Below are 10,704 nucleotides of genomic sequence, written 5' to 3' on the forward strand. Positions count from 1 at the left end.
CTTTCACTTATAAATTATCAAAATATATGCTTTTAAATGTTTTAAATTATGATAACTAGTAACTACAATATCTAATCAAATATTGTATGTAACCAGGTTTGAAAAAATATGTTATGAATTGAGTTAGTATTTTTTTACTTTGTGTTAAAAATGTGACTTTGAAATTTATATAGGTACATATATTTTTTAATTTGTTCATTTGCTATTTCTTTTATTATCGCGGGTTCGATTTAATCTTTATGGTTAGGGAGCCAGAAGCAGATTTTATGACCAAGTTCCTCTCAAGCGGTAATTAGTAAAATGCATCAGAGTATAGTATTATAAAGCCTCGTGAACGTCAGCTGGAGCTCGGTTGGGGGGATGAGCGGCTGTAGCCTCCCACGCACGTAGGAAAAAAAAATACATTCATTCATTTCCTCTCAGCTAAAAATTTGTCAAATTGTAGCTAACCCAATATCTCAACGAAAAAAAATAATCAGCTGGTTACAGCATGGTGTATTATACGTCAGCTGGTGGCTCGAACATGAAAAAAAAAATATTATTTTCCGTGATTTCCTCTCAAACAAAAATTTACCTGATGATAGCTTATATGTAACTGTGGATAAATATATAAGTCAGCTGGCTGTATCTTGGTGGAAAAACCGTCAGCTGATACTTTGAAACTTATTACATAGGAGTATCTATTGCCAATTTATATGCATCAGCTGACTAGATTTTCCTCAACTTATTGCTAGCTGATTCTTTTATTTATCGCATCAATATATTTTTAACACTCTCACTCACAAATTTTCATCTGAGAGGAAATGACGATATCTTTATGGAGTTTCTTGCCGGTTCTTCTCCATAGATACTGCTTTCCGAATCGGTGGTAAATTTAAAGAATGTAATGACGATTCAAAAGTGCTTCTGGAAGAAGTCTAATTGAATAAATAAATGTTTGAGTTTGAGTTTGAGTTTAATTATTCGACATTACGCTTCAATATAAGAGTTGAGTTGAAATAAACATTCAGTATCAATATTTTTGAAACGAATAAGTATGTAATCAAATAATTTTATATATTTAAATAATTAAATAATCAATTAGCAATAAATGAACTAGAAAAACTAATGAACTAACTTATTTTTGTACAGATGATGACGATGAAAACGTAAGAGCAGACAGCTCTGACAGCGATTCTGATAATGAATCGGCAAGAAATGAAAGTGACTCATGCCAGAGCGAAAATGAATAAATCTCATTATAATTTTTTATCAAGCTTATATAATAAATATTATTCAAACTCAAACTCAAACATTTATTTATTCAATTATACTTCTTCGAGAAGCACTTTTGAAACGTCAATACATATTTTTAACATTTACCACCGATTCGGAAAGCAGTATCTATGGAGAAGAATCGGCAAGAAACTCCATAGTTGCTCTTTCAAATCATTTTACTATAACAATTTAATTTTACAAAATATGTAAGTAACGCGACAACCCTCCATGGGTTTTTATCTTCCATATATTCCTTAATGCTGTGATAGGCTCTCTGAACTCATACGTTTTTTACATAATTTTTAAATTTAGCACTACTAAACTCTTTAATACTATGAGGAATTCTGTTGTAAAAAAGTATACCTTGGCCCATAAATTAATTTTTAACTTTAGCTAACCGGTAAAATGGCATTTCAATTTTATTTCTGTTCCTTGTGCCATAACGGTGTCTTATCTCCTACTCTTGTGTGTAAGTCTGCGTTTTTGTGTACATATAAAATATTATTAAATATATACTGTGATGGTACAGTGAGGATACCAGTATTCTTAAAGAGATCTCTTAGTGAGTCCCTAGCACGTAAATTATAATATATAGAGCGTATGGCTCTTTTCTGTAATATAAATATAGTTTCTATATCTGCAGCCCTGCCCCATAGCAGAATTCCATAGGACATAATGCTATGAAAGTAGCTAAAATAAACCAATCTAGCCGTGTCTTCATCGGTGAGATGCCTTATTCTTCGAACTGCATATGCAGCTGAACTAAGCTTAGCAGCGGTGGTGGCAACATGGGCCCCCCATTGTAGCTTCTCATCTAGTGTCAAACCAATCACAAGAAAAACAGTGGAATCCACAGGGTATAATACCTCCCCGTTTAAAATAATATCCCTTTTCACCTTTTTTACATTTGGAAGGATAAATTCTACACAATTTGTTTTTTTTTTGCATTTAATAATAAATTATTAGCAGTGAACCAATTGGATATGCGTAAAAGAGCAGAGTTTATTATATTGTTTTTTTTTATCGAGTAACTAGTTCATTTATTGCTAATTGATTATTTAATTATTTAAATATATAAAATTATTTGATTACATACTTATTCGTTTCAAAAATATTGATACTGAATGTTTATTTCAACTCAACTCTTATATTGAAGCGTAATGTCGAATAATTAAAGATATCGTCATTTCCTCTCAGATGAAAATTTGTGAGTGTGAGTGTTAAAAATATATTGATGCGATAAATAAAAGAATCAGCTAGCAATAAGTTGAGGAAAATCTAGTCAGCTGATGCATATAAATTGGCAATAGATACTCCTATGTAATAAGTTTCAAAGTATCAGCTGACGGTTTTTCCACCAAGATACAGCCAGCTGACTTATATATTTATCCACAGTTACATATAAGCTATCATCAGGTAAATTTTTGTTTGAGAGGAAATCACGGAAAATAATATTTTTTTTTCATGTTCGAGCCACCAGCTGACGTATAATACACCATGCTGTAACCAGCTGATTATTTTTTTTCGTTGAGATATTGGGTTAGCTACAATTTGACAAATTTTTAGCTGAGAGGAAATGAATGAATGTATTTTTTTTTCCTACGTGCGTGGGAGGCTACAACCGCTCACCCCCCCAACCGAGCGCCAGCTGACGTTCACGAGGCTTTATAATACTATACTCTGATGCTTCTGACGAATTATCTCTTGAGAGGAAATAATGAACCCAATTTGCACCTGGCTCCCTAACTATTAACTGTCTTACCACAAAAAACTTTAGACAGGGTTTAACTTTAAGCGCGGTTTCTCTTTAATCTGGTTTTGTTCTATTTCACATAGACAACTATAAAGTGACAGATCCCTCGTTTAAAGTTAGACTGTGTTTAAATTGTTTTGTGGTAAGACCATAAGTGTTCATTTTAAAAATAAATAGTTTTTATCACTTTGACAATAACACAGAGCATTAAATGTAAGAGTAAATGGAAGTCTCTGATTTACATTAATCTGTCCGAAAAACCATCGTGTAATAATAAAAAATCCGACCAAATGCTTTATTACATATAAGTGTATATAAATGCTTATAATAAATTAGATTTTGTATGTATGTATAAAATTTAATGGATTACGTCACCCAAAAATTGCTGTACTAATATTGATTAAATTTTTGGTAAAATATACATTTTTGGTGACTACTAAATTTTGTTGTTAAAAATAGAAATTCACTCTAGTTTCAAATCAATACTAGACAATATAAGCCGCAAAATGTCATTTTTTTCACTATTTTTATCATATTCAGTGCAGTAGTTTTGGCGTGAAAGACATACAGTTAAATTATTGCCCATTTTTATATGCAGCAATAAATAAAATAATAAATACAAAAATCTTAGGGACTATCTAAATCTATCCGCCTGCAATCGTATGCAAACTCTATCTCTTTCTATCGTATGGAAATATGCTTTGCTAAAGCGAGATAGCATGGTTGTATGTAGTTTTTTTATAATAAACAAAAAAGCGTGTGTGCCGAGCACACGTGTCAGAAGTGAAAATTCTTTGGCTAGATTCAATACAAAAAATCGTCACGGTATTGCCATGACGCGACCTTGAAGTTTTACTCTCAACGCGCCTAAAGAAGTTTCACGTCAAAAATACATTTGTATTTTACACTAAAATTGCATAATTACTGTAAATTAATGGAAAATATATTATTATTGTATTATCAAAACTTGAAATTGGCATAGAAAAACTCAAATAACTGATAATTTTATATTATGTATTAAAATTACCTTACATCGTTCTTTCTCACTCTAACACAGCATATTTTAAAATGAAAGAAAGAGATAGCAGAATTTAAATAAAATAAGTGCACAGCTTTCGCACTAAGGTACTTAATATTTTGGAAAGAGATTTGAAATTATCTTTTTTTGTTTTTAATTATTTTGTGATAAGGATTTTTAGTTTTATAAAATGCGTTTCATAAAATACTACCTTCTTTATATATAACTAAATTTCCGCTCGCGTTTTCAAAGAAAAACCCGCATAGTTCCCGTTCCTGTAGGATTTCCGGGATAAAAAGTAGCCTATGTCTTATTTTGAGTCGTCAGCTACCAACACAAATTTCATTGTAATCGGTTCAGTAGTATTTACATGAAATAGTAACAAACATCAATCTTCACAAAATTTCGCATTTATAATATTAGTAGGATAGAATATATAGCATTCAGGGATTATGTACATATCCAACTATGAAATAATTTTTAAAATCGGTCCAGTAATTCCTGAGATTAGCGCGTACAAACATACTTTTAAGCTCTGTATTATAGATTTACTAATATTATAAAGCTGAAGAGTTAGTTTGTTTGGTTGAACGCTTAATCTCAGGAACTACGGGTCCGGTATGAAAAATTATTTCACTGTTAGTCCATTTATCGAGGAAGGCTATAGGCTATATATCATCACGCTAAGACCAATAGGCGCGGAGCAATGCGGGTAAAACCGCGGGGCACAGCTAGTTAAATATATATTTCATGAAACGCATTTTATAAAGGAATGATAAGATTTGTGAAAAGAGTTAAGAATCTCAACGTTAGACGAAGACAAAACATATAAATATATTTATCCCATAGTAATGCCTTGTATAAGACTTTAACGTATTTTAAACTCTATTTATTCATTATATTGTTTCAGTCTTTCTGTGACCATGCTCGATATAATGTATTCGAAATGTCGCGTCAAATAATATAATGAATAAATCGCGTTTAAAATCCGTTAAAAGTCCATTTTTAAATATTTCTATCCCAGTCTCGCGTTAACAAGTTAATAATTTGTCAAGATACGTGAAATATTGTTAATGTAATACAAACCCATATATTATACATCAAAAATAAATAAAAACTTGGGATTTCAATCAATATGGGATATTGCATCCCATATAAGATGCTTAATCGACTAATGAAATGACAAATATATATTTAATATCGTTAAAAAGATTTCTGTACACAATAATATTATAAGTAAAATGGTGTAGATAAGTTACCAACACAACATTAGATCTTCAAACACGGCACACTAACGCACACACGATTAGACGTCACAGTGAGATGGCATGATTCAACTATCGTGAGCGAAAAAGAGACAAAGTATAATGTGACCAGTTAGCCACACCTTTTTACTTATAATATCATTGTATTGATATTTCTCAATTTTGTAAATATGTTAAGGGCCTTATGTTATTCTAACCAGTGTTTTGTCTCTTTCTCTCGCACTTGTTCGCTGTAAGGGTGAAAGAGACAAAAATAGCTTTGAAGTTAGTGAGGGGATATATCGATATATTATATCGACATTGTAATATAAATATGATTTTGCAACGAATACAATAAATACACATATCAATAATTTGTTTAAGCGCTTCATTATTTTTTTGTATGTTTGTTCGGTGTGGATATTGAATATATACTAATAATTATTATATGTGTAAGTCTGTCTGTCTATTACGCTTTTACGGCTGAATCACAAAACCGATTTTGATGAAATTTGGAGTGAAAATAGTTGTAGATCCAAGTTAAAATGTAGCTCTACTTTTTTTCGCAAATATGGGATGAAAGTTTTATATCAATTCCATATAAAATAGGACGTATGGATGTAGTTAGTACATTCTTTATATTGATTTTTTTTAGTAGATATATTCGCAATGTTTCGATATTCCACTGGCCAAACAAACAAAATATATATGTAGTTAATTAATTTTGAGATTTTGTTCATAAATACAATCGTTAGTACAAAATATATTGATGCCTTACCATTGTTAGCTAAATAAACATGTTTTAAATATTATTGTGTTTTATTTTATTACCTTTTTCATTTTTCCTATAAAAAGATGAATTGATTTTGATATGATTTTTTAGTCATCTGTTTATATGTAGTAGATCTTTGCTAAAAGTATGATTCGTAAATTAAAAAGTCGAAAGAAATTTATCCACATATAATATTATTATGAAAAGGACTGATTTTTTTTTGTATGTCGTAACATGTCAAAATCTATCGATTTTAAAATTTATTCACTAATAGAATGATATCTTTACGAAGTGAGATAAGCAAATTTTTTCACTAATGTCAACCTGGACGAAGCCGGGGCAATAAGCTATATTACATTAACCTGACACATTATTATCAATTATCACAACTTGAAAAGTACAGCAGGTTTTAGCAAAATTCTAGTTGAAAACAAATATCACAGAGAAATATTAGCAGTTTTCACCAAACGCCATCTAGTGTCAAAGAAAGACAAGCTTAATGTACTATGAAACTTCTCCAGTCACCTATAATGAAATTTAGATTCACAATATTAGGTGTGAACACTAAATAAATGTACCTAAAAACAGTCTATGTATGTTTTGTCAGTATACTTTGCAATCTATTCGCACACGAACATCCACAAAAAATATAAATAAGTATTTCTTAAATCTTTTCTTGATGTAAAATGTACTCAAACTTAAACATTTATTTATGCAATTTGACTTCTAGAAGCACTTTTGAATCGTCATTTATTAGCATTTACCACCGATTCGTAAAACTATCTTACTAACTATCTAGTACCATGGACCAATATACTCAAGCTAGTACCTACTCATATTTTTATCCTAAGAATAAAAATATATAAACGTTAAAGAATTTTAAAGCAGAAAATTGCTTGGCGTGGAGAGTAGAGCACTATATCAAGCGCTTCGCGTTATCAGACATGCAAAAGTCATAAAAATCGGTCAAGCCGTTTCCTGTCTGGATAGTAAGTAAAACTGTGACTGAATTTTATCTGTATAAAATATTTAGGAATATATTTTTAACAGTATTTTTTTGAGACTGAAAGCTTTTCCATATTTAGAAATACCCAGTTTATTGAAACAAGCAAAACTATACATAATTATTAACATAAAGAATAAATATTAAGACCATTATTAATTAGTCTTTAACTATGTAGAAAATTGTATGATTTCGTTTACAAACGCTCGCAGTTAAAAATTGTTTCTCAAAGGTCCGTCAGGAGCAGTCTGTCAGTCGCTGTTGACTCTTATAGAAATAAGTGTAAGTTGTAGTTTAAAAATTAAACAAATCTAACATAACCCATAATGAACGAAGCAAAAAAAAGTTGGCTTTCGAAAACTCAGTTCATTATGCCGAGATCAAATACATAAATACCAATAGATGGCGCTATATTAAAAATTTGACTTGTTAACTTTAATGGAAAATAAAAACGTGAAATACCTAACTATGTAAATCTGAAAATTGTACAGCTAATAGTTATTTGTATGGTTTTTAAGTTTCGGAGGCGTTGCATTACTTATTTTTGTTAAAATTGGTGTATTTGTGTCAATCGGTTTAACCGTTCTCTTGCTTTAGGCGATCATTTTTATAACATAGATAGGAATAGGAATAAATAAAACCACACAAAATACACAAAAATATTTTATTACGCGTCTAAACACCCACGTCTACAATTGCAAAACTATATTTTCTATACATCAATATCTAAAACATCGAGATGGCACTTAACTATTTATTCACAGGATAAATTTTAACTCATTTTCACATTGACGGACTCATTATTAAAGTTTTTTTCTCATTTTTAAATGTGGATTCATAGAAAAACAAAAAATACATAATAACTGTAAATTTAAAAATTGCTTTCGCGGCTATGTCACTGATAGCCATAACACTTTTTGACATATCATATATATATAAAGCTACACTACCACTCACTCACTCACTCACTGACTGACATCGGTTTTCTCGGAAACTACGTGGAAAGTGGGGGGGATAATTATGTGATTGTGTAGAGGTGCGCCGAGTGAGCAGAGGAAAAATATAGCGATCTCGATCATCTTCGAAAACCAAGTAGACCCCTGGAGGTGCGCAAAAACGGTGATACCTGGAGGGGGGTGTCTGAACAAAAAATGCTCGGAACTGGTGGCGATTACCAGGGGAGGTGGAAAAGTGGCAATTTTCGCGAAAACAAGATGGCCGCCGTACTTTGCCAAAATCGCCGTTTATGAATCCTTACGTCTCAAATTTGGCACACGTGCTCTGATCGAGCCGGCGAATCGATCGGTGCCCCGTTCGAGTGCCTCCGGGCCCCCGTTTCTGACTTTCATACATTGGAAAATCCAACGGCCCGCGGAAACGGTGCGAGTTGGGTGGGGGGTGTCGGAACTAAAAATGATCACCACCCTGGGACGCTACCAGGGAGTCATAGTGGCACGCTCGATTTTGGAATTTTTCCATTTTTGGCGCAAACATAAAAACGTAAATTTAGACGAGGTGGCGCAACGCGGAAACACACTCACACCATGTTTGTACTCGCCCAGCTCCCAGGATATCCAGAAAAATACGAAATCTTAAACTTTCCCTCATCTCGCGAAGACGGTCAACGGCCTGCGCAAACGGTAGCAGCTGCATCAGGGATGCTCAAACTAAACTTGGAGTAGACCTCGAGCAATTACCACAGATAGTGAAAAAAATTCAAAATGGCGGAAAAAATGGCCGCCGCCATACAAATGCTAAAATGGCCATCGTTGGTCTGATCGCGCTGAAAGTTGGCACAGGGTCTTTAATCGAGCCGCATATTAAGTTGGCATACTCATAATCGAGTTTTCACCTCTGGTTTCCGAGTTTCATACAACGCGAAATTCGACGGCTCTCCGAAACGGCGCCAGATAGGTGGGGGGTGTAGAACTAAAAAATGATCAAAAACATGGGGTGCTACCAGGGCAATCGAGAAATTTCAAATTGGACGCAATTTTTTTTTCAAAAATGGCCAATTTTTCAAAGCAAGATGGTGGCGCCAGTTACTTTGCGATCGGTCTGAAAATTGATTTCTGTGCTCTAATCGGCCAGATTTACAAAACTGCATAATCAGAATTTCTCTCCGACCCTCGGTTTCCATTTTCCATACATCACGAAATTCAACGGCTCTCTGAACCGGTGGCAGGTAGGTCGGGGTCGCCGAAGTAAAAAATGCTTCAAAACCTGGTCCGCTTCCAGGCATATAAAAATTTTTGGTAAAAAGCGAAATTTTTTTTTTCGAAAATTTTGTATGGAAATTTCCATAGTAGGAAGGGTAATTGAATAGCAACGGCAAAAGACGGCGCCGCGGGCTGCTTGCTGCCCGCGAACCGCGCAACCTCGAAGGTCGACAGCCTCCCGGAGTAGAAAATATTTATTAACTTTTGAACTACCGCACGAGCCAAGCGAGCGAAGCGAGCGAATCACGGCAGCGGCTGGCGTAAATATTCAAATAGGTAGCGAGGAGCGAAGCGACGAGCGAGTTAGGTTAACTTTTGAACTACCGCACTAGCCAAGCGAGCGAAGCGAGCAAGTCACGTCAGCGGCCGGCGTAAATATTCAAAGAAGTAGCGAGGAGCGAAGCGACGAGCGAGTTAGGTTAACTTTTGAACTATCGCACTAGCCAAGCGAGCGAAGCGAGCAAGTCACGTCAGCGGCCTGCGTAAATATTCAAAGAAGTAGCGAGGAGCGAAGCGACGAGCGAGTTAGGTTACTTTTGAACTACCGCACTAGCCAAGCGAGCGAAGCGAGCAAGTCACGTCAGTGGCCGGCGTAAATATCCAAAGAAGTAGCGAGGAGCGAAGCGACGAGCCAGTTAGGTTAACTTTTGAACTACCGCACTAGCCACTAGCCAAGCGAGCGAAGCGAGCAAGTCACGTCAGCGGCCGGCGTAAATATTCAAAGAAGTAGCGAGGAGCGAAGCGACGAGCCAGTTAGGTTAACTTTTGAACTACCGCACTAGCCAAGCGAGCGAAGCGAGCAAGTCACGTCAGTGGCCGGCGTAAATATTCAAATAGGTAGCGAGGACGCGGAGCGAAGCGACGAGCGTGTTAAGTAAACTCTTTAACAGTTTATTATGAAAAGTCACTGCCCGCTATCGATTAGACACCTCAAAATGATGAAATTCGGGGATCACGTTTCAAGAATTTAACCAATATTTGAATAAGTAATTTATAAACAGTTTCGACTGACTGTAGAATCGCTGTTAGCAGATGTAACAAATGGACAGGAAATTCAAATGCATTTTCAAATGACTGAAGATTTCTGCCCTGGGATGAGCCGCGAGCTGCTTGCAGCTCGCGCACCACGCACCCTCGAAGGTAGACAGCCCCCCGGAATAGAAAATATTTGAATGGGAAATTTATAAGCACTTCCGATTGACTGTGGAATCGCTGTTAGCAGATATTAACAAATTGACGGGGAATTTTAATGCATTTTCAACTGACCGAAGATTTATGCCCTGGGATGCTTCGCGGGCTGCTTGCAGCCCGCGCACCACGCACCCTCGAAGGTGGGCAGCCTCCCGAAGTGGAAAATACTTGAATGGAGAATTTATAAGCATTACCGACTGACTGTAGAATCGCTGTTAGCAGATGTAACAAATGGACAGGAAATTCG

The sequence above is a fragment of the Colias philodice genome, chromosome 30 (assembly GCF_061535455.1).
Source record: "Colias philodice isolate Cphi_HAF_F1 chromosome 30, ilColPhil1 Martin Lab GWU primary, whole genome shotgun sequence".
Classification (NCBI taxonomy): domain Eukaryota; kingdom Metazoa; phylum Arthropoda; class Insecta; order Lepidoptera; family Pieridae; genus Colias; species Colias philodice.